The sequence below is a fragment of the Bos javanicus genome, chromosome X, assembly GCF_032452875.1.
Source record: "Bos javanicus breed banteng chromosome X, ARS-OSU_banteng_1.0, whole genome shotgun sequence".
Taxonomy (NCBI): domain Eukaryota; kingdom Metazoa; phylum Chordata; class Mammalia; order Artiodactyla; family Bovidae; genus Bos; species Bos javanicus.
Window position 1 is genome coordinate 91,347,553 of NC_083897.1, and position 25,422 is coordinate 91,372,974.

Sequence of the window (25,422 nt, forward strand, 5' to 3'; positions counted from 1 at the left end):
GATCCAGGTCTCTTAGTACAGAATCATGCAGTCATATCTTAAACCCAGTGGTCTGGAAAGATTTGTCAGGATTGTTGATGGAGGAGGTGTCTTACCTGCGCACACACACACACACACACACAGACACACTCACACACAGTTAATAAATTAGAATTCTGAAAGCCAGCTAAGATCACAGTTTTGGAGCCAGTCTGTCTGCCTCCAAAGCCTCAAAGAATGTCTATGACATCAAACCCTTTTTCATAATAATTTATTTCAATTTAATTGAGAACCACTACCTGCAATTCCCCTGACTGTGCTTGCCTGTTGTTGCCCTTAAGAGGAACTGGGAACTGAATGTTCTGCCTTATCTAAACGGCAGGGACTGAGTGGGCAGCTCCTGCGCCCAAGCCCTTCATGTTGAGTATGGCCCCATCTGACAGCCATGTGACCTCATGTTGCTGTCCCACTGCAGGCTGCCTGTTTTTGCCTCTATTTTGCAATTAGTCTTCACTACAATTAGAGTTAGAATTCTCTGCACTGTGACTTTGGTGATTCTTATTTTAATTGGCACTTTTTGAGGTATGTGTGACTATCACTGGGCCAGAAATGATTCCTTAACCTCCCCAGTAGATTGGATAACCTCCCCAGTAGATTGGATAATGCAGAGAATTACCTTATGCTCAACAGATTCAATACGCCAATAACTTAAATACCTGTGATCAGTTTTTGATTGCTGCACAGCAAATTGCCTCGAATTTGGCAGCTTAAACCAGCCCATATGTATTATTTTCTGGTTCCCATAGATAATGCATGCTGCATCGATCAAGTGAGTTCTCTGCTTAGGGTCTTACGAGGCTGAAATCAAGGTATCAGTGTGGCTGGAATCTTACCCGGAGGCTCTGGGGAGGAAGCAGCTTTTAAGCTAATCCGGGTGATTGGCAGAATTTATCTCTTACGGTGGCAGGACTGAACTATGTCTTTGCAGGGTCTTGTCGAAGCTGCTCTCGGATCCTAGAAGCTGCCTGTTTTTCTCATCATATGGTTCCCTCAATCTTCAAGCAAATGATGGTGTGTCAAAACCTTGTGCTTCAAATTTCTCTTGCTTCCCTCTGCTGCAAGCCAGGGAAAACTCTCTGCTTTTAAAGGACTGCTGTTATTATGTTAGGCCCCTTTGGATAATCCAGGATAATCTCCCAATTTTGAGGTAAGTGGATTAATAATCTCAGTTACTACTGCAAAAGCCCATTAGCCATGCAAATATAACACAAATGTGCATGTGATTCCTCCTCTAATTCACAGTACCTGGGATTATGGCAAGGTATCTTGGGAAACCAGTATTAGGATTCTGTCTACCATAGCCTTTAATAACCATCAGATAATTATTTATTAAAACCCTGTTTTGTGACCCTGATGGAGTATCTGTAAATTCTGTGATCATACTGCAGGTCTTCATTGAGTTCTATCATGTCATCATGTAATTTTATTTGCACCAGTGACTAGTGCCTTCACAAGTGTATTGGTCAGAGTTCCAGAGGAACAGAACCAATAGGATATTTAGAGAGAGAGAGAGAGGAGAGAAATAGATTTTTTTATTAGGAATTGGCTCACATATTTATAGAGGCTGACAAGAGCCCAAGATATGCTTTCAGCAACGTGGAGACCTAGGAAAGCTGATGGTACAGTTCGTCTGAGTCCAAAGGCTGAGAACCAGGAGAGCCAGTAGTGTAAGTTCTAATCCAAAAGTGCTGAGATTGAGCCTTAAGAGCTTGTTCAGTTCAAGTCCACAGGCAGGAAAAAACCAGAGTCCCACCTCAAGCAGTCAGACTTGATTCCCTCCTCCTTGAAGGAAGCTCAGCTTTTTTTGTTCTATTCAGGCTTTCAACTGTTTGGTATGGGACATCCCCATTAGAGGGCAACCTGCTTTACTCAGTCCACTTATTCCAGTGCTGATCTTATCTAAAACTCCCTCACAGACACACTCACAATAATGGTTGACCTACTGTCTGGGCACTTTCTGTGGCCCAATCACATTGACGCAAAATATTGCACATCAGTCCAGGCATCTTGACACAGTCCATAGGTTATCATTTATTTTAAAATTCCTATTCTTTGTTAATTAACTGCTTAGTTTCCCAGCTTCCTTGTCTGTGGATAAGTTCCCTTTGTTAGTTTTATTGTAACTAATTACCTTTAAGAGTATATGTGTTAAAGGGAAACACTGATCAGGAAGCAGTGTACATTCTATATGGTAAAGGAGAATATTGCATCATGTAGCATGCAGATTTAATAATACCTAATATTTATGAAATAGTTACCATATAGCACATCCTTTTGTATGTTTTTAAAGTGCTTTACCTCGTTTGTTCAGCAAAATCCCATGAGATACATGCCATTGTTATTCCCATTTCCATATGAAGAAACTGGGGCACAGAAGTAATTTGCTGCAGATGTCAACTGTTAAGTGGCAGGCCCAGGGTTGGAATCTATGGCTTCAGAACCAATGTCCATAACTAGTTAGTGTGAGCATATAATTTATCATCCACACCAGAATGAGAGCACTATGAAAAATTATACCTCAGTGGGCATAAAACAGAAGACTTACATGTGTGAAGATGCTGTTCACTCTATTAGTGAAAATCCTTTGGGTTGCAAGGAGCAGAAAATTATTTTCTAGGTTGGCTCAATGGAAAAGGAAGTTCATGATCTCAGAGCATTTGTAATATCTGCATCACTTTCCCTCCCTCTGGTAGATTACTCCTGTCAAAATAAAAATTGATTTATTATTATTATTTAAAAAACAAACAGAAAAAAACCTTCTTTTTGCCTCCCTATTTCTTACTCCCTATGGGGACATTTCTCCTCCCCTTGGTAGCCTACTTCACATAGCGAGGGTCTATACTCACTGTCTCCAGTTTCCTATCCTTCCATTCTGTCTTAATCTCACTGTGATTGAGTGACGACATCTTCACCTGAGCTGAAACTGTTCTAATCAACGTAATAATGACATCAATATTTCTAAGTCAGTGGCTATGTCACAGTTCCTTGTGTATTCTGTCTATAATTTTGGGCCAAGTCAATCACTCCTTCCACCTGGAACTACTTTATCCCCTGGTGTATTATTTAGCATTCTCTGGAGATATGGAAACAATAGGATATATATATATAGGAAGAGATTCTTTAAAGGAATTGACTTACGCAATTGTGGAGACAGAGAATTCCCCCAATCTGGTGTCTGCAAGCTGGAGTCCCAGAGAGGCTTGGTGGCTTAATTCATTTCAACTCCAACAGCCTGAGAACCAAGAGAACTAATGAGGTAGATTCTAGTCAGGGTCTGAAGACCTGAGAAACTGTAGCACCAAGAACAGTAGAAGATCAATGTCCCAGTTCGTTCAATCAGGCAGGAAAGGCCCAGATTTTCCTTCCTCCACCTTTTTATTGTATTCAGCATTGTTTGCCCTCACACTGGGAAGGGCAAACTTCTTTTCTAAGTCCAGTCCAAATTAAATTCAGATGTTAATTTCACCCGGAAATAGCCTTGCAGACATACTCAGAAATGATGTTTAGCCAAATATTTGGATACCCCGTGATCTAGTCAGGTTGACGCATAAACACCTGGGTTCCAGGACAACACTTTCCTGGTTGTTCCCTGATATAATGTAGCTGTAGCTGCTCAGTCTCCTTGGCTTGTTCTTCTCCTTTCCTTGTGTTCTCTCCATATTGACAAACCTCAGAACTGAATCCTTATCCTCTTCTTCTCTACCTATACTCATTCCTTTCGTGATCTCATCCAGGACTGAGGCTTTCTATGCCATCTATACCCTCTTCTCTCCCCAGCTTTGATATCCAACTTAGGCTCCAGAGTCTGTTTTCACTGTCCACCTGGAAGTGCAAATGGATATCCAATAGACATTACATTTCAATCATGCAAAAAATGAACTTATTTCATTTCAGTCAATCAAATTCTGTTGGTTGTCATCTCAGTTAACATCAGCCTTCCAGATACTCACTTAAAAATACTGGGGTCAGAGGAATCCCTAGTGGTTCTGTGTTCCCAGTGCAGGGGTCCTGGCTTCGATTCCCTGATCAGGGAACTAGATTTCATATGCCCCAGCTAAAAATCCCACATGTGGCACCAAAGATTGAAGATCTTACATGCTCCAACTAAGTCCTGGCACAGCCAAATAAATAAATATTAAAAAAAAAATATTGGAATCAGTCTTACCATTATACCCATCCAGAAATCCTGTTGCTTCTGTGGTCTAAGTAGATTGGGATTATGAAAAATTTTGCCTTCCCCACACCTACCATTTGATTCTAAGCCACTACAACTTCTTGCCTTGATTGGTGCAACAACGCAACATCAAAATATTTACATGACCTACAAGTTTCTGCAAGATTTGATGTGTTATTTCTCTGAAATCCAACTACACTACCACGAAATCCCTCCATAGCTACCTTAAGTTAAGTAATCACAGTTTACCTGAATGCTCTTCAACTGGCTGTTGTCTGTGTTTAAAATGTTCTTCTTCTACATATTTAATGGCTCATCCTACCAACTCCTTCAAATCTTTGCCTAAATACACTTTCTGAGTGAGGCTTATTCTGACTACTTAACAAAATTTCCAATTTCTCAACATTCCAGATTTTTCTTTGTTGTTTTTATAGTTCAGTGGCTAAATCGTGTCTATATAGAAATATATATACTTTGTCTACAACTCATGCTTCCAGTTTTCACAATCTTCCAGTTGTTGTTCAGTTGCTCAGTTGTGTCTGACTCTTTGCAACCCCATGGATTGCAGCATGCCAGGCTTCCCTGTCCTTCACCATCTCCTGGACTTTGCTCAAACCCATGTCCATTAAGTCGGTGATGCCATCCAACCATCTCATCCTCTGTCATCCCTTCTCATCCTGCCTTCAATCTTTCCCAGCATCAGGGTCTTTTCCAATGAATCAGCTCTTCACATCAGGTGGCCAAAGTATTGGAACTTCAGCTTCAGCATCAGTCCTTCCAATGACTATTCAGGGTTAATTTCTTTTAGGATTAACTGGTTTGATCTCCTTGAAGTCCAAGGGACTCTCAAGAGTCTTCTTCAGCACTACAATTAGAACACATCAGTTCTTCAGTGCTCAGCCTTATTTATTGTCCAGCTCTCACATCCATACATGACTACTGGAAAAACCATAGCTTTACTTATACAGACCTTTGTAGGGAGTGATGTCTCTGCTTTTTAATATGCTGTATATGTTTGTCATAACTTTTCTTACAAGAAGCAAGCATCTTTTAATTTCATGGTTGCAATTACCATCAACAGTGATTTTGGAGCCCCCAAAATAAAATCTGTCATTGTTTCCACTTTTTCCCCTTCTATTTGCCATGAAGTGATGGAACTGGATGCCATGGTCTTTGTTTTTTTAATGTTGCATTTTAAGCCATCTTTTTCACTCTTCTTTTTCACCTTCATCAAGAGGCTTTTTAGCTCCTCTTCACTTTCTGCCATTCGAGTGGTATCATCTGCATACCTGGGGTTGTTTATATTTCTCCCAGCAATCTTGATTCCAGCCTGTAATTCATCTAGTCAGCATTTCATGTGATATACTCTGCATATAAGTTAAATAAACAGGGTGACAATGTAAAGACTTGTCCTACTCCTTTTCCAGTTTTGAACCAGTCAGTCCTGGCATGTAAAGTTCTAACTGTTGCTTCCTGACCCACATACAGGTTTCTCAGGAGATAGGTCAGGTGGTCTGGTATTCCCAACTCTTTAAGTAATTTCCATAGTTTTTCATGATCCACACAGTCAAAGGCTTTAGCATAGTCAATGAAGCAGAAGTAGATGATTTTCTTGAATTTCCTTGCTTTCTCTATGATCCAGCAAATGTTGTCAATTTGATCTCTGGTTCCTCTGCCTTTTCTACCCCTTGCTTGTACATCTGAAAGTTTTCAGTTCACATACTGCTGAAGACTAACTTGTAGACTTTGAGAATTACCTTATTAGCATGGAAAATGAGTGTAATTGTGCATTAGTTTGAGCATTCTCTCTGCCCCCTTCTGTTATCTGTGTCAGAAATCTCTTTCTGACACAGATTTCTCTATCTCTTTTATACTTTGATAAAACTTTATTACACAAAAGCTCTGAGTTATCAAACATCATCACTGGCCCCGGATTGAATTCTTCTCCTCCGGAGGCCAAGAATCCTGGCATCTTTTGTGGTTTAGCAGTAACCTTTCATCTTGGGGCCTCATCCAGGATTCTTCAGGACAAGTAAGGATGCTTGGAGCTCTAGTTCTTTGTTCTCCTAATGAACATGCTTTCTGCTGTACTTTACTAACTCTACAGTGTGCTTGTGTGAATGAATGACATGCCCTGTGTGAAGCAAGTGAGGATCCCTGCTCTGCAGTTCCACAATTCCATAGTGACCTCATATGGCTCATGGCAGAAACCCTGTCAGGGGTTTATACCAACCTGCCAATGGACTTCCCTGGTGGCTCAGACAGTAAAGCGTCTGCCTACAATGTGGGAGACCCGGTTTCAATCCCTGGGTTGGGAACATCTCCTAGAAAGGAAATGACAACCCACTCTAGTATTTTTGCCTGGAAAACCCCATGGATGGAGGAGCCTGATAGGCTATAGTCCATGGTGTTGCAAAGAGCTGGACACAGCTGAATGACTTCACTTTCACTTTCTTTCACTTTGAGCATTCTTTAGCACTGCCCTCCTTTGAGATTGGAATGAAAACTGACATTTTCTGTCCTGCAGCCACTGCTGGGTTTTCCAAATTTCCTGGCATATTGAGTGCAGCATTTTATGAGCATCATCTTTTAGGATTTGAAATAGCTTAACTGGCATTCCATTACCTGCACTAGCTTTGTTTTTAGTGATGCTTCCTGAGGCCCACTTGACTTTACACTCCAAGATGTCTGGCTTTAGGTGAGTGACCACACCATCATTGAAAACCTGGTCATTAAAACCTTTTTCATATAGTTATTCTGTGTATTCTTGCCACCTCTTCTTAATCTCTTCTGCCTGTTAGGTTCTTACCGTTTCTATCCTTTATTATGCCCATCCTTGCATGAAATCTTCCCTTGATATCTCCAGTTTTCTTGAAGAAACCTCTAGTCTTTCCCACTCTATTGTTTTCCTCTACTTCTTTGCATTCTTCATTTAAGAAGTCCTTCTTATCTCCCCTTGCTGTTCTCTAGAACTCTACGTTCAGTTGGTTATCTTTCCCTTTATCCCTTGCTTTCCACTTCTATTCTTTCCTTGACAATTTATAAAGCCTGCTCAACTTGCTCTAATCTGCTTTCCATAGCAGTATAATATTCCTACTTACAGTGTAATTCAGTGATTTATTTATTGTTTATACAGGTACCCCAAAATATGAGTTCTGTGAAGGCAGAGACAGATGTACATTTTGTTTACTTTAGTATCTTCAGGGTCAACAGTAGTGCCTGGCAGGTAGCTGTTAGTCATTACATATTTGGTCTAATTGCCAAGTAGACTGGAAGTGCAAAGTAGGGTGGGTTCTAGACATGGAGAAGTCCAGTTCAGGGGTGTCATTAAGGGTTCAGATTCTTTCCCTCTTTTCTTATCCACCTCAGTGTCCTCCATCATTCTGGTACCCAGATGTCTGTAGCAATACAGAGCTCATATCTAGAAATGGTAATATTTAGGGAAAATGGAAAATATCTTCCAGTGTTCCTTTTCCAAGAGCAATAAAACTGTGACATAATACTTTCTACCCCCATCATCCCAAGAATATGAGACTGAATCTGGTCACATGACCAACCCCAAATCAGTGATTGTCAGTGATACTGGATGCATCATAACTGGCTTAGATGAACATGAGATGATGAGGATTTTATCACAATGTCCCCTGAAAAACATCCATATACTGTTATGATGAGAGAGTGTGTGTGTGTGTGTTTGTGTGTATGTGATTGATAGCGGGGGTGGAATTCTGATATGTAGTGGTTTCAGATCATGAAGAAGTAGATTATGGTAATTCAGGAGGCAGGAGATGGGGGAAGAGTTGACATTTTGCCTAGAAACTCCTGGTCTGCTAATCACATGAGGCTAATGTCATTTGATATGTCTATCTCAGACTAGATACTATGTTGACAAAGGCACTAAGAATACTCAGTCAAGTTAGTAGAGACATTTTTGCCCAAACAGTGGTTAGATTGGCATTAAAAGTTTTGTTTTATGAATGAGTAACCTACCCCTTCTGACTGATAACATCTTCTTCATGTAGCCATGTTAATGCATGTGTGCTGAGTCATGTCTGACTCTTGGTGACCCGATGGACTGTACCTAGCAGGCTCCTCTGTCCATGGAATTTTCCAGGTAAGAATATTAGAGTGGGTTGCTGTTAATACCTTTATTCAAATCTCAGCATTTGTGTCTTGGGACCTACATATTCCCTTTCGTTGGGTTCAGTTTTGAAGTAATATATAACATACGTAAGAAGCATGAAACATATACAGAGATTAATAATGAATAATTATAATGTGAAAACCTATATAACCACCACCCAAAACAGTGACTCAAATATTATTAAAATCCCAGAGCCCCCGCAGCTCCCCTCTCTGACCACAACAGTGTCTCCTCAATAGAGAAATCTGCCATCCTGATCCTTGCTCAGTATCTCTTCCTTGCAGCTTATTATAGCTTCACCTACTGCCTATGTAAACTACACTAAACTATCTAGTTTCATTAAAGATAAACCTTGTGTCAATAGATATCACATGTTTGATTTTTTTAGTGTACACTTAGAGAGCCACCTCATGTAACTTGTTTCTACAAGCTCTCTGAAATGTTGAAAGGAACCCTTCTTTCCAGGTTAAAGGAAGAAATTCTGTCCCCAAGTATGTGCTTGAGAGTGAATTCAGTGCGAGAGTATACATGAGAGCTAAACAGTATTTTTGACCTCCAGTGAGTCTATAGGCCAGTTAGGAAGATGGTGTAGGCTGTAGGCTGCTAGAGCTAACAGTAGCTCAGGTTAGCAGTAAGGCCACGGGTGAGGCATTCCTTGTGCTACCTCTTACTGGTTTGTGATTTGGGGCAAATCTCTCTACATCTCTGAGCCTGTGAGCTTCTTTTTTAAAAAACTTATTTATATTTAATTGAAGAACACTTGCTTTACAATATTGAGTTGGTTTCTGCCACACATCAACATGAATCAGCCATAGGTATACATATGGCCCCTCCTACTTAAACCTCCCTCCGACTTTCCACCCCATCCCACCCCTCTAGGTTGTCGCAGAGCCCTGGTTTGAATTCCATGAGTCACACATGAAATTCTCATGGCTATCTATTTCACAAATGGTAATATATGTTTCCATGCTATTCTCCATTCGTTCCACATTCTCCTTACCTCTCTGTGTCCACAAGTCTGTTCTCTATGTCTGCATCTTCACTGCTGCACTGCAAATAGGTTCATCAGTACCATATTTCTAGATTCCATATGTGTGCATTAATATATTATATTTGTTTTACTCATTCTGACTTACTTCACTCTGTAAAATAAACTCTAGTTTCATCCACCTCATTAGAACTGACTCAAATGCATTTCATTTTATGGCTGAGTAATATTCCATTGTATATATGTACCACTACTTCTTTATTCATTCATCTGTTGGTGGACATCAAGGTTGCTTCCATGTCCTAGCTATTGTAAATAGTGCTTCAGTAAACATTGGGGTATGTGCTCTTTCAAATAATTTATGGTTTCCTCAGGGTATATGCATTCATCTCACACACTAGTAAAGTGATGCTTAAAATTCTCCAAGCCAGGCTTCAGCAATACGTGAACCATGAACTTCCAGATATTCAAGCTAGTTTTGCAAAAGGCAGAGGAACCAGAGATCAAATTGCCAACATCTGCTGGATCATCGAAAAAGCAAGAGAGTTCCAGAAAAACATCTATTTCTGCTTTATTGACTATGCCAAAGCCTTTGACTGTGTGGCTCACAATAAACTGTGGAAAATTCTGAAAGAGATGGGCATACCAGACCACCTGACCTACCTCTTGAGAAACCTGTACAGAGGTCAGGAAGCAACAGTTAGAACTGGACATGGAACAACAGACCAGTTCCAAATCGGGAAAGGAGTACGTCAAGGCTGTATATTGTCACCCTGTTTATTTAACTTATATGCAGAGTACATCATGAGAAATGCTGGGCTGGAGGAAGCACAAGCTGGAATCAAGATTACCGGGAGAAATATCAATACCCTCAGATATGCAGATGACACCACCCTTATGGCAGAAAGTGAAGAAGAACTAAAGAACCTCTCAATGAAAGTGAAAGAGGAGAGTGAAAAAGTTGGCTTAAAGCTCAACATTCAGAAAACTAAGATCATGGCATCCGGACCCATCACTTCATGGGAAATAGATGGGGAAACAGTGGCTGACTTTATTTTTCTGGGCTCCAAAATCACTGCAGATGGTGATTGCAGCCATGAAATTAAAAGACGCTTACTCCTTGAAAGGAAAGGAGTGACTGACCTAGACAGCATATTAAAAAGCAGAGACATTATTTTGTCAACAAAAGTCCATCTAGTCAAGGCTATGGTTTTCCCAGTGGTCATGTATGGATGTGAGAGTTGGACTATAAAGAAAGCTGAGTGCTGAAGAATTGATGCTTTTGAACTGTGGTGTTGGAGAAGACTCTTGAGGGTCCCTTGGACTGCAAGGAGATCCAACCAGTCCATCCTAAAGATCAGTCCTGGGTGTTCATTGGAAGGACTGATGTTGGAGCTGAAGCTCCAATACTTTGGCCACCTGATGCGAAGAGCTGACTCATTTGAAAAGACCCTGATGCTGGGAAAGATTGAGGGCAGGAAGAGAAGGGGACGACAGAGGACAAGGTGGTTGGATGGCATCACCAACTCGATGGACATGGGTTTGGGTGGACTCCGGGAGTTGGTGATGGACAGGGAGGCCTGGTGAGCTGCGGTTCATGGGGTCGTAGAGTCGGACACGACTGAGTGACTGAACTGAACTGAACATGGTATATGCATGGTAGTGGCATTATCGTGTCATATGGTAGTTTTCTTCCTAGTTTTTTGAAGTTTTCCATAATGGCTATATCAGTTTACTTTCCCGCCAGCAGTGCAAGAGGGTTCCTTTTTCTCCACATCCTCTCCAGCAGTTTTTGTTTGTAAATTTCTTGATTATGGCCCTTCTGACTGGTGTTAGATGATACCTCATTGTAGTTTTGATTTGCATTTCTCTAATAATGAAGGATGTTGAATATCTATTCATGTGTTTATTAACCACCTTCATTGGAAAAATATCTGGTTAGGTCTTCTGCCCACTTTTTGATTGAGTTGTTTGTTTTTCTGGTATTGAGCTGAATGAGCTGCTTGTATATTTTGGAGATTAATCTTTTGTCTGTTGTTTCATTTGCTGTTATTTTTCTCCAGCAAATTGAGGGTTGTTTTGCTGTGCAAACGCCTTTATATTTAATTAGGTCCCATTTGTTTATTTTTGTTTTTGTTTCCATTACTCCAGGAGGTAGGCCGCAGAGGATCTTGCTGCGATCTGTGTCAAAGAGTGTTCTGCTTATCTTTTCCTCTAAGAGTTTTATAGTTTCTGGTCTTACCTTAAGGTTTTAAATTCATTTTGAGTTTATTTTTGTATATGGTGTTAGGAAATGTTCGAATTTCATTCTGTTGTACTTAGCTGTCCAATTTTCCCAGCACCACTTACTGAAGAGACTACCTTTTCTCCATTGTATATTCATGCCTCTTTTGTCAAAGATAAGGTGCCCATAGATTGGTGGATTTATCTCTTGACATTCTATCTAGTTCCATTGGGTTGTATTTCTACTTTTGTGCCAGTACCATACTGCCTTGATGACTGTAGCTTTGTAGTGTTATCTGAAATTAGGAAGGTTGATTCCTCCAGCTTCATTGTCAAGGTTGCTTTGGCTATTCAGGATCTTTTATGTTTCCATATAAATTGTGAAATTATTTCTTCTAGTTCTGTGAAAAATAATCATTGGCAGTTTGATAGGGGTTGCAGTGAATCCATAGATTGCTTTGGGTAGAATAGTCAATTTCACAATATTGATTCTTCCAATCCAAAAGCATGGTATATATCTTTTTTTTTTTTTGGTATATATCTCTTGATCTGCTTGTCACCTTGATTTCTTTAATCAGTGTCTTATAGTTTTCTGTATACAATTCTTTTGTCCCTTTAGGTAGGTTCATTCCTAGGTATTTTATTATTTTTGTTGGATTGATGAATGAATTGTTTCCTAAATTTCTCTTTCTGAGTTTTCATTGTTAGGGTATAGCAGTGCAAGTGATTTCTGTGGATTAATTTTGTATCTTGTGACTTTACCATAGTCACTGATTAGCTCTAGTATTTTCTGGTGGCTTTTTTTTTTAGCATTTTATATGTTTAGTATCATGTCATCTGCAAACAGTGAGAATTTTACTTCTTTTCCAATCTGAATTCCTTTTATTTCTTTTTATTTTCTAATTACTGTGCCTAGGACTTCCAAAACTATATTGAATAATAGTAGTGAGAGTGGACATGCTTGTCTTGCTCCTACTGTTAGAGGAAATGCTTTCAGGTTTTCACCATTGAGAATAATGTTTGCTGTAGGTTTGTTGTAGGTGGCCTTTATTATGTTGTAGTATGTTCCTTCTGGGCTTCCCTGGTGGCTCAGATAGTAAAGAATCTGCCTGTGGTGCAGATTCAGCCTGGGTTCAGTCCCTGGGTCGGGAAGGTCATGTGGAGAAGGGAATGGCTACCCACTCCAGTATTGCCTGGAGAATTCCATGGACAGAGGAGCCTAGGGGGCTACAATCCATGGGATCACAAAGAGTTGGACACAACTGAGCAACTAACACTTTTACTTTCACATGTTCCCTCTATGCCTACTTTCCATAGAGCTTTTATCATAAATGGGTGTTGAATTTTGTAAAAAAATTTCTCTGCATCTGTTGAGATGATCATATTGTTTTAATCTTTTGATTTGTTAATATAATATATCAAAATGATTGATTTGCATATACTGAAGAATCCTTGCATCCCTGGGATAAAGCACATTGGATCAGAATGTATGATCTTTTTAATTATTGTTGGCTTCTGTTTGCTAAAATTTTGTTGAGGATTTTTGCATCTATATTCACCAGAGATATTGGCCTGTAATTTTCTTTTTTTGTGGTATTCTTGTCTGGTTTTGGTATCAGGGTGATGGTGACCTCATAGAATAATTTTCAGAGTTTTCCTTCCCCTGCAATTTTCTGGAAGAGTTTGAGCAGGATAGGTATTAACTGTTTTCTAAACTTTTGGTAGAATTCACCTGTGATACCATCTGGCCCTGAGCTTTGGTTTGTTGGAAGATTTTTGATTACAGTTTTGATTCCTATGCTTGTGATTGGTCTGTTCATATTTTCTATTTCTTCCTGGTTCAGTTTTGGAAGGTTATACTTTTCTAAGAATTACTCCATTTCTTCCAGGTTGTTCATTGTCTTGGCATATAGTTGCTTGTTATAGTCTCTTATGATCCTTTGTATTTCTGTGTTGTCTGTTGTAACCTCCTTTTTCACTTCTAATTTATTGATTTGAGTCTTCTCCCCTTTTTTCTTGATGAGTCTGTCTAATGTTTTGTCAGTTTTGTTGACAAAAAACCAGGTTCCTATGTTAGGTTCTTTGGTCTTCTCAAAGAACCAGCTTTTAGTTTTATTGATCTTTTCTATTGCCTCATTCATTTCTTTTTCAGTTATTTCTGTGCTGATCTTTATGATTTCTTTCCTTTTACTAATTTCGGGATTTTCTTGTTTTTATTTTTCTAGTTATTTTAGGTGTAAAGTTAGGTTGTTAATTTGATATTTCTCTTGTTTCTTGAGATAGGCCTGAATTGATATAAACTTCCATCTTAGCTCTGCTTATGCTTGATTTCTTTAGTGACCTCTTGGTTTTTCAGAATTGTATTGTTTAACCTCCATGTGTTTATGTTTTTAATTTTTTTCCCTGTGGTTGTTATCTAACAGCGTACAATAAAGATACTTGAAATAATTGCAGTTTTCTAAAAGTTACCAAGGCTTGATTTGTGAATCGAGGTGTGATATATCCTGGAGAATGTTCCATGTGCACTTGAGAAAAAAGTGAAATCTACTATTTTTGGATGAAATGCCCAAGAGATATGAATTAGGTCCAGCTGGTCCAGCGTATCATTTAAAGCTTGTATCTCCTTATTAATTTTCCATCTGGATGTTCTGTCGACTGGTGTGAGTGGGGTGTTAAAGTCCCCCACTATTACTGTGTTATTGTCAATTTCTTCTTTAATACATGTTAGCATTTGCCTTTGGAGAAGGCAATGTCACCCCACTCCAGTACTCTTGCCTGGAAAAATCCCATGGATAGAGGAGCCTGGTGGGCTACAGTCCATGGGGTCGCTAAGAGTCAGACATGACTGAGCGACTTCACTTTCACTTTTCACTTTCATGCATTGGAGAAGGAAATGACAACCCACTCCTGTGTTCCTGCCTTGAGAATCCCAGGGATGGGGGAGCCTGGTGGGCTGCCGTCTATAGAGTTGCACAGAGTTGGACACAACTAAAGCGACTTAGCAGCAGCAGCATTTGCCTTATGTATTGAGGTGCTCCTATGTTGGGTGCATATATATTTATAATTTTTATATCTTCTTGGATTGATCCCTTGATCATTATGCAGTGTCCTTCATTAACTCTTGTAATAGTTTTTATTTTAAAGTCTATTTTATCTGATATGAGTATTGCTACTCGCACTTTCCTTTAATTTCCATTTGCATGGAATATCTTTTTCCAACCCCTCACTTTCATTCTGTATGTTTCCCTAGGTCTGAGGTGGATCTCTTGTAGACAGCATATATAGGGGGTCTTATTTTTGTATCCATTCAGCCAATCTGCATCTTTTGGTTGGAGCATTTAGTCTGTTTACCTTTAAGGTAATTATTGGTGTGTGTGACCCTATTACCATTTACTTTATTGTTTTAGGTTTGTTTTGTAAACCTTTTCTTTCTCTTGTGTTTCAAGAAGTTCCTTTAGCATTTGTTGTAGAGCTGGTTTGGTGGTGCTGAATTCTCTTAACCTTTGCTTGCTTGAAAAGTTTTTGACTTCTCCTTGAAATCTGAATGACATCATTACTGTATAGAGTAGTCTTGGTTATAGATATTTTCCATTCATCACTTTAAGCATATCTTGCTACTCCCTCTGGCCTACAGATATTCTGTTGAAAGATCAGCTGTTAGCCTTATGGGGATCCCCTTGTATGTTATTTGTTGTTTTCCCTTGCTACTTTTAATATTTATTCTTTGTGTTTAATTTTTGTTAGTTTGCTTACTATATGTTTTGGTGTGTTTCTCCTTGGGTTTATCCTGTATCAGAGTCTATGGGCTTCCTGGACTTGGGTGACTATTTCTTTTCCTATGTTAGGGAATTTTTCAACGATAATCACAAGTATTTTCTTGTACCCTTTTTATTGTCTTCTTCTGGGACCCCTTCTTTGAATGTTGGTGCACTTAATGTTCAAGAGGTCTCTGTGACTGTCCTCATTTCTTTTCATTATTTTTTCTTTATTCTTCTCTGCTTCAGTTATTTTCATCATTCTATCTTCCAGATCACTTATCCATTCTTCTGTCTCAGTTATTTGCCTATCAGTTCCCTCTAGTGTATATTTAATCTCAATTATTGATGTGTTCATTGCTGGTTGTTTATTCTTTAATTCTTCTACATGTTTGTGAAACATTTATTGTATTTTCTTGATCTGTGCCTCCAGTCTATTTATCTGTACCTCCATTTTATTTCCAAAATTTTGGATCATATTTACTATCATTACTCTGAATTCTTTTTCAGTTAGACTGCTTATTTTCTCATCATTTGTTTTGTCTTGTAGGCTTTTACCATGTTCCTTCATCTATTGCATGTTTCTCTAACTTTTCATTTTAAGTTACTGTGTTTGGGGTCTCCTTTTCTGCTGGCTGGAAGGTTGTAGGTCCTCTTAATTGTGGAGTCTGCTCCCTGTGGATGGTGTTGGCCAGTGCCTTGTGAAATTTTTGTTGTTGGGGAGACTTGTGCCTGTGTTCTGGTGGGTGAAGCTTGATCTTGTCTCTTTGAAGGGCAGTGCCATCCATGTCCAGTAGTGTGTTTTGAGGTGTCTGTGGGCTTGGTATGACTTTGGGCATCCTTTCTGCTAATGGCAGGGTTGTGTTCCTGTTTTGCTGATGATTTGGCTAGAGGCGTCCTGCACTGGAGCTTGCTGGCCTTTGGGTGGTGCTTGGTCTTAGTGTGGACCTTGAGGCCTTTGGTAGATCTCTCACCAATTAATGTTCCATGGTGTCAGGAGTTCTCTAATTGTCCAAAGTGCTAGAATCAGGTCTCCCACCTTGGAGCTTCAAGCCAGACTCCTTACTGCAGCACCAAGACTTCACAGGCCACACATCACAGAAGACAAAACCCCAAGACTAATGGTGAAAGCAACATTCAACATCCAAGAACACCCAAAGAAACTCAAACACAAAAAATAGGAAAGGAAAAAAGGGATAAAAACAGGAGTCAAAAAGGAAGAGAGCAATTAAGGCAATGAGCAAACCTCTAAGTGAAAATGAATACTAAAAACTAGACTAGCAAAAATACAGAATCAAAAACATTGAAAAAATACATGGGGAAAATGCGATATAACTAATGACTATTGTAAAAATAGGAAAATAAAATGAATTTATTTAAAAGTAAGGTGTTTTAAAAAGAAAAAAGGAAGAGGCGGTCCTAAGATGATGGAGGAATAGGATGGGGAGACCACTTTCTCCCACGCAAATTCATCAAAAGAACATTTGAATGCTGAGAAAATTCCACAAAACAACTTCTGAATGCTAAAAGAGGACATCAGGCACCCAGAAAAACAGCCCATTGTCTTCAAAAGGAGGTAGGAAAAAATATAAAAGATAAAAAGAGAGACAAAAGAGATAGGCATGAAGCTCCATCCTGGGAAGGGAGTCTTAAAAAAAAGAGAAGTTTCCAAACACCAGGAAACACTTTCACTGCCGAGTCTGTGGCAAGCCTTGGAACCACAGAGGGCAACATAATCAGGAGGAAAAATAAATAATTAAAACCCACAGATTATGTGCCCAATGGTAACTCCCGCAGTGGAGAAGCAGCACAGATGCCTGCATTCACCACTAGCAAGCGGGGGCTGGGCAGAGAGGCACAGGCTGCATTGCTTAGAGTAAGGACTGGGCCTGAATGCCCTAAGAGCAATGTGAGGGAACTAACTTGGGCTAGCAAACCAGACTGTGGGATATGCTACCACGCAAAAAGCCTTAACCTAAGACACCGCCAGGCCCACTCATAGAACAAAGGACTGAGCAGAGCTAGCCGGCTGCAGACCAGCCCATCCCCCTGTGATGACAGGCAGACGAGGGCAGCCAGAGCTGGAAGGGAGCAATCGTGGCCCCAGAGAGGCATTATCTACCAAACTGCAAGCAGGCTTCATTGCTAACCAAGACTTCTTGGGATTCTGGACGGTCAACATCTGCCTGAGAAGGTGTGCCAGTTGTATACCCAGAAAACCAAGCGGCAGGGACGGTGGGAGGCAATAAATCACAGTGACCACGCTCGCCAAACACCTGGTCACCTGAGCTGCTTGGACCTGGGAAGGGCACAAAATGCAGGCCCAACCGAGTCTGCGCCTCTGAGGAATACCCAAGTACCTGAACCTGAGCAGCTTAGACCTGGGAAGTGCATACAACCCAGGGCTGGCCTCAGACAGTTCCCAGCAGAGCAACCTAGAGCCTAAGAAGTGTAGACAGGGAAAGCACACACACCGTGAATGGGGGCAAACCCAGTGTGGCCAAGACACTGAAAACACACAGCAATGTTATTTGTTTGCAGCGTCCTTCCCTCCCCACAGCACGACTGAACAAGTGAGCCTAAAAAGTGTCCACCACTGCCCCGTTGTGCCAGGGTGGAAATTAGACACTGAAGAGACCAGGAAACAGAAGAAGCTAAAACAGAGGGACCCTCCTTGGAAGTGACAGGTGCAATAGATTAAAACCCTGTAGTTTGCACCAACTACATAGGAAGGGGCCTATAGATCTTGAGAAATATAAGCCGGACCAAGGAACTATCCGAAAATGAACTGAAACCACACTGCCCACAACACCACCAGAGAAAGTCCTAGATATATTTTTTACTATTTTTACTATCATTCTTTAATTTTTTTAAATTTTAAGTCCTCTATTACTCCTTTAATTTTCATTTTTATAACCTACTATTACTTTGCAAAAAAAAGAGATACCCTATTTTTTAAAGCAAACTTCATATATATATATATATATATTTTATAATTTTTGTGACTTTGTTTTGTTTTTTTCTTTTTCCTTAATATTGTATTTTTGAAAATCCAACCACTACTCTAGATTTTTAATCTCTGCTTTTTCTTATTTATTATCAATTTTGTACCTTTAAGAAACCAATATTCAGTATGCATTTTTACTTGGGAGTGAGATTACTGGCTTGACTACTCTCTTCCCCTTTGGCCTCTCCTTTTTCTCCACCAGGTTGCCTCTATCTCCTCCCTCCCCCTTCTCTTCTCTACCCAACTCTGTGAATCTCTTTGTGTTCCGGACAGTGGATAACCCTTAGGGAACTGATTACTGGCTGGATCTGTCTCTCTCAGATTTGATTCTCCCCTTTATCCTCCTGGCCACCTCTGTCCCCTTCCTCCCTCTTCTCTTCTCTGTATAACTCTGTGAACATCTCTGAGTGGTCCAGACTGTGGAGGGCACATAAGAAAGTGATTACTGGCTAGCTTGCTCTCTCCTCTTTTGATTCCACCTCATCTCATCCGGGTCACCTCTATCTCCCTCCTCCCTCTTCTCTTCTCTTCTCTATGTAACTCTGTGAACCTCTCTGGGTGTCCCTCACTGTGGAGAAACTTTTCATCTTTAATGTAGAGATTTTATCAATGGTGCTGTATAGATGGAGAAGTCTTGAGGCTACTGTAAAAATAAGACTGAAAACCAGAAGCAGGAGGCTTAAGTCCAAATCCTGAGAACCCCTGAAACTACTGACTCCAAGGAACATTAATCGACAGGAGCTCAACAAACGTCTCCATACCTACACTGAAACCAAGCACCACACAAGGGCCAACAAGTTCCAGAGCAAGACATACCACTCAAATTCTCCAGAAACACAGAAACACAGCCCTGAGCTTCAATACACAGGCTGCCCAAAGTCACTCCGAACCCAATGACGTCTCATAACTCATTACTGGAGACTTCATTGCACTCCAGAGAGAAGAAATCCAGCTCCACCCACCAGAACATGGACACAAGGTTCCCTTACCAGGAAAGCTTGATAAGCCAGCCATACAACTCCACCTACTCCACAATAAAGAGAACTCCACAAACTGCCAGAATACAGAAAGGCCACACCAAACACAGCAATATAAACAGGATGAAGAGACAGAGGAATACCCAGCAGGTAAAGGAACAGGATAAAAGCCCACCAAACCAAACAAAAGAGGAAGAGATAGGGAATCTACCTGATAAAGAATCCAGAATAATGATAGTGAAAATGATCCAAAATCTTGAAAACAAAATGGAATCACCAATAAATAGCCTGGAGACAAGGATTGAGAATATGCAAGAAAGGTTTAACAAGGACCTAGAAGAAATAAAGAACAGTCAATATATAATGAATAATGCAATAAATGAGATCAAAAACACTCTGGAGGAAACAAACAGTAGAATAACGGAGGCAGAAGATAGGATAAGTGTGGGAGAAGATAGAATGGTAGAAATAAATGAATCAAAGAGGAAAAAAGAAATATGAATTAAAAGAAATGAAGATAATCTTAGAGACCTCTGGGACAATGTTAAATGCCCCAACATTCGAATCATAGGAGTCCCAGAAGAAGAAGACAAAAAGAAAGACAATGAGAAAATACTTGAGGAGATAATAGTTGAAACTTCCCTAAAATGGGGAAGGAAATAATCACCCAAGTCCAAGAAACCCAGAGAGTCCCAAACAGGATAAACCCAAGGCAAAACACCCCAAGAGACATATTAATCAAATTAACAAAGATCAAACACAAAGAACAAATATTAAAAGGAGCAAGGGAAAAACAACAAATAACACACAAGGGGATTCCCATAAGGATAACAGCTGATCTTTCAATAGAAACTCTTTAGGCCAGAAGGGAATGGCAGGACATACTTAAAGTGATGAAAGAAAATAACCTACAGCCCAGATTACTGTACCCAGCAAGGATCTCATTCAAATATGAAGGAGAAATCAAAAGCTGAGAGAATTCTGCACCACCAAACCAGCTCTCCAACAAATGCTAAAGGATCTTTTCTAGACAGGAAACACAGAAAGGGTGTATAAACTCGAACCCAAAACAATAAAGTGAATGCAATGGGATCATACTTATCAATAATTACCTTAAATGTAAATGGGTTGAATGCCCCAACCAAAAGACAAGGACTGGCTGAATGGATACAAAAACAAGATCCCTACATATGTTGTCTACAAGAAACCCACCTCAAAACAAGGGACACACAGCCTGAAAGTAAAGGGCTGGAAAAAGATATTCCATGCAAATAGAGACCAAAAGAAAGCAGGAGTAGCAATACTCATATCCGATAAAATAGACTTTAAAACAAAGGCTGTGAAAAGAGACAAAGAAGGATACTACATAATGATCAAAGGATCAATCCAAGAAGAAGATATAACAATTATAGATATATATGCATCCAACATAGGAGCACCACAATATGTAAGACAAATACTAACCAGTATGAAAGGGGAAATTAACAATAACACAATAATAGTGGGAGACTTTAATACCCCACTCACACCTATGGATAGATCAACTAAACAGAAAATTAACAAGGAAATACAAACTTTAAATGATACAATAGACCAGTTAGACCTAATTGATATCTATAGGACATTTCACCCCAAAACAATAAAATTCACCTTTTTCTCAAGTGCACACGGAACCTTCTCCAGGATAGATCACATCCTGGGCCATAGCCTTGGTAAAAAAAATTGAAATCATTCCAAGCATCTTTTCTGACCACAATGCAATAAGATTAGATCTCAATTACAGGAGAAAAACTATTAAAAATTCCAACACATGGAGGCTGAACAACATGCTGCTGAATAACCACAAATCACAGAAGAAATCAAAATATGCATAGAAATGAATGAAAATGAAAACACAACAACCCAAAACCTGTGGGACACTGTAAAAGCAGTGATAAGGGGAAGCTTCATAGCAGTACAGGCATACCTCAAGAAACAAGAAAAAAATCAAATAAATAACCTAACTCTACACCTAAAGCAACTAGAAAAGGAAGAAATGAAGAACCCCAGGGTTAGTAGAAGAAAAGAAATCTTAAAAATTAGAGCAGAAATAAATGCAAAAGAAACAAAAGAGACCATAGCAAAAATCAAGAAAGCCAAAAGCTGATTCTTTGAGAGGATAAATAAAATTGACAGACCATTAGCCAGACTCATCAAGAAACAAACGGAGAAGAATCAAATCAATAAAATTAGAAATGAAAATGGAGAGATCACAACAGACAACACAGAAATACAAAGGATCATAAGAGACTAGTATCAGCAATTATATGCCAATAAAATGGACAACTTGGAAAACATGGACAAATTCTTAGAAAAGTACAACTTTCCAAAACTGAACCAGCAAGAAATAAAAAATCTTAACAGACTCATCACAAGCACGGAAATTGAAACTGTAATCAGAAATCTTCCAGCAAACAAAAGCCCAGGTCCAGACGGCTTCACAGCTGAATTCGACCAAAAATTTAGAGAAGAACTAACACCTATCCTACTCAAACTCTTCCAGAAAATTGCAGAGGAAGGTAAACTTCCAAACTCATTCTATGAGGCCACCATCACCCTAATACCAAAACCTTGACAAAGATCCCACAAAAAAAGAAAACTACAGGCCAATATCACTGATGAACATAGATGCAAAAATCCTTAACAAAATTCTAGCAAAGAGAATCCAACAACATATTAAAAAGATCATACATCATGACCAAGTGGGCTTTATCCCAGGGATACAAGGATTCTTCAATATCCACAAATCAATCAATGTGATACACCACATTAACAAATTGAAAAATAAAAGCCATATGATTATCTCAGTAGATGCAGAGAAAGCCTTTGACAATATTCAACGTCCATTTATGATAAAACTCTCCAGAAAGCAGGAATAGAAGGAACATAACTCAACATAATATATATGACAAACCCTGAGCAAACATTATCTTCAATGGTGAAAAATTGAAAGCATTTCCCCTGAAGTGAGGAACAAGACAAGGGTGCCCACTTTCACCACTACTATTCAACATAGTTTTGGCCACAGCTATCAGAGCAGAAAAAGCAATAAAAGGAATCCAGATTGCAAAAGAAGAAGTAAAACCCTCACTGTTTGCAGACGACATTATCCTCTACAATAGAGGACCCTAAAGACTCCACCAGAAAATTACTAGAGCTAATCAATGAATATACTAAAGGTGCAGGATATAAAATCAACACACAGAAATCCCTTGCATTCCTATACACTAACAATGAGAAAACAGAAAGAGAAATTAAGGAAACAATTCCATTCACCATTGCAACGAAAAGAATAAAATACTTAGGAATACATCTACCTAAAAAACATAAGACCAATATATAGAAAACTATAAAACACTGGTGAAAGGAATCAAAGAGGACACTAATGGATGGAGAAATATACCATGTTCATGGATAAGAAGAATCAATATATTGAAAATGAGTATAACTACCCAAAGCAATCTATATATTCAGTGTAATCCCTATCAAGCTACCAATGGTATTTTTCAGAGAGCTAGAACAAATAATTTCACAATTTGTATGGAAATACAAAAAACCTTGAATAGCCAAAGCAATCTTGAGAAAGAAGAATGGAAATGGAGGAATCAACCTGCCTGACTTCAGGCTCTACTACAAAGCCACAGTCATCAAGACAGTATGGTACTGGCACAAAGACAGAAATATAGATGAATGGAACAAAATAGAAAGCCCAGAGATAAATCCACGCACCAATGGACACCTTATCTTTGACAAAGGAGGCAAGAATATAGAGAGGAGAAAAGACAATCTCTTTAACAAGTGGTGCTGGGAAAACTGGTCAACCATTTGTAAAAGAAAGAAAGAAAGTAGAACACTTTATAACACCCTACACAAAAATAAACTCAAAATGGATTAAAGATCTAAATGTAAGACCAAAAACTATAAAACTTCTAGAGGAGAACATAGGCAAAACCCTCTCCTACATAAACCACAGCAGGATCCTCTATGACCCACCTCCCAGGAATATTGGAAATAAAAGCAAAAATAAACAAATGGGACCTAATTAAAATTAAAAGCTTCTGCACAACAAAGGAAACTATAAGCAAGGTGAAAAGACAGCCTTCAGAATGGGAGAAAATAATAGCAAATGAAACAACTGACAAATAATTAATCTGAAAATTATACAAGCAACTCCTACAGCTCAATTCCATGAAAATAAATGACCGAATCAAAAAACGGGCCGAAGAACTAAACAGACATTTCTCCAAAGAAGACATACAGATGGCTAACAAACACATGAAAAGATGCTCAACATCACTCATTATCAGAGTAATGAAAATCAAAACCACAATGAGGTACCATTTCATGCCAATCAGAATGGCTGCTATCCAAAAGTCTACAAGCAATAAATGCTGGAGAGGGTGTGGAGAAAAGGGAACCCTCTTACACTGTTGGTGGGAATGCAAACTAGTATAGCCACTATGGAGAACAGTGTGGAGATTCCTTTAAAAACTGGAAATAGAACTGCCATATGACCCAGCAATCCCAGTGCTGGGCATACACACCGAGGAAACCAGAATTGAAAGAGACACGTGTACCCCCAATGTTCATTGCAGCACTGTTTATAATAGCCAGGACGTGGAAAGCCACCGAGATGTCCATCAGCAGATGAATGGATAATAAAGCTGTGGTACATATACACAATGGAGTACTACTGAGCCATTAAAAAGAATGCATTTGAATCAGTTCTAATGAGGTGGATGAAACTGGAGCCTATTATACAGAGTGAAGTAAGCCAGAAAGAAAAACACCAATACAGTATACTAATGCATATATATGGAATTTAAAAAGATGGTGATGATAACCCTAAAGAAGCTGAAGTTGAACGGTTCTATGAGTACCTACAAGACCTTTTAGAACTAACACCCCCAAAAGATGTCCTTTTCATTATAGGGGACTGGAATGCAAAAGTAGGAAGTCAAGAAACACCTGAAGTAACAGGCAAATTTGGCCTTGGAATACGGAGTGAAGCAGGGCAAAGACTAATAGAGTTTTGCCAAGAAAATGCACTGGTCATAACAAACACCCTCTTCCAACAACACAAGAAAAGACTCTATACATGGACATCACCAGATGGTCAACACCGAAATCAGGTTGATTATATTCTTTGCAGCCAAAGATGGAGAAACTCTATACAGTCAGCAAAAACAAGACCAGGAGCTGACTGTGGCTCAGACCATGAACTCCTTATTGCCAAATTCAGACTTAAATTGAAGAAAGTAGGGAAAACCACTAGACCATTCAGGTATGACCTAAATCAAATCCCTTATGATTACACAGTGGAAGTGAGAAATAAATTTAAGGGCCTAGATCTGATAGATAGAGTGCCTGATGAGCTATGGAATGAGGTTCGTGACATTGTACAGGAGACAGGGATCAAGACCATCCCCATGGAAAAGAAATGCACAAAAGCAAAATGGCTGTCTGGGGAAGACTTACAAATAGCTGTGAAAAGAAGAGAAGTGAAAAGCAAAGGAGAAAAGGAAAGATATAAACATCTGAATGCAGAGTTTCAAAGAATAAAAAGAAGAGATAAGAAAGCCTTCTTCAGCGATCAATGCAAAGAAATAGAGGAAAACAACAGAATGGGAAAGACTAGAGATCTATTCAAGAAAATCAGAGATACCAAAGGAACATTTCATGCAAAGATGGGATCGATAAAGGACAGAAATGGTATGGACCTAACAGAAGCAGAAGATATTAAGAAGAGATGGCAAGAATACACAGAAGAACTGTACAAAAAAGATCTTCAAGACCCAGATAATCATGATGGTGTGATCACTGACCTAGAGCTAGACATCCTGGAATGTGAAGTTAAGTGGGCCTTAGAAAGCATCGCTACGAACAAAGCTAGTGGAGGTGATAGAATTCCAGTTGAGGTATTCCAAATCCTGAAATATGATTCTGTGAAAGTGCTGCACTCAATATGCCAGAAAATTTGGAAAACTCAGCAGTGGCCACAGGAATGGAAAAGGTCAGTTTCCATTCCAATCCCAAAGAAAGGCAATGCCAAAGAATGCTCAAACTACCGCACAGT

The 25,422-nt window shown here is 39.4% G+C and overlaps 1 long non-coding RNA gene across 1 annotated transcript in view; it reads left to right on the plus strand.

Moving 5' to 3' along the window:
- Positions 1 to 891: 891 nt before the first annotated feature.
- Positions 892 to 25,422, plus strand: part of LOC133242519 (uncharacterized) — a 35,714-nt gene continuing 11,183 nt past the window's right edge. Inside the window, exons 1-2 of the long non-coding RNA XR_009734875.1 lie at positions 892 to 1,186; positions 8,236 to 8,327. This is a non-coding gene — a long non-coding RNA (uncharacterized LOC133242519). The remainder of the gene's footprint in view (positions 1,187 to 8,235; positions 8,328 to 25,422) is intronic.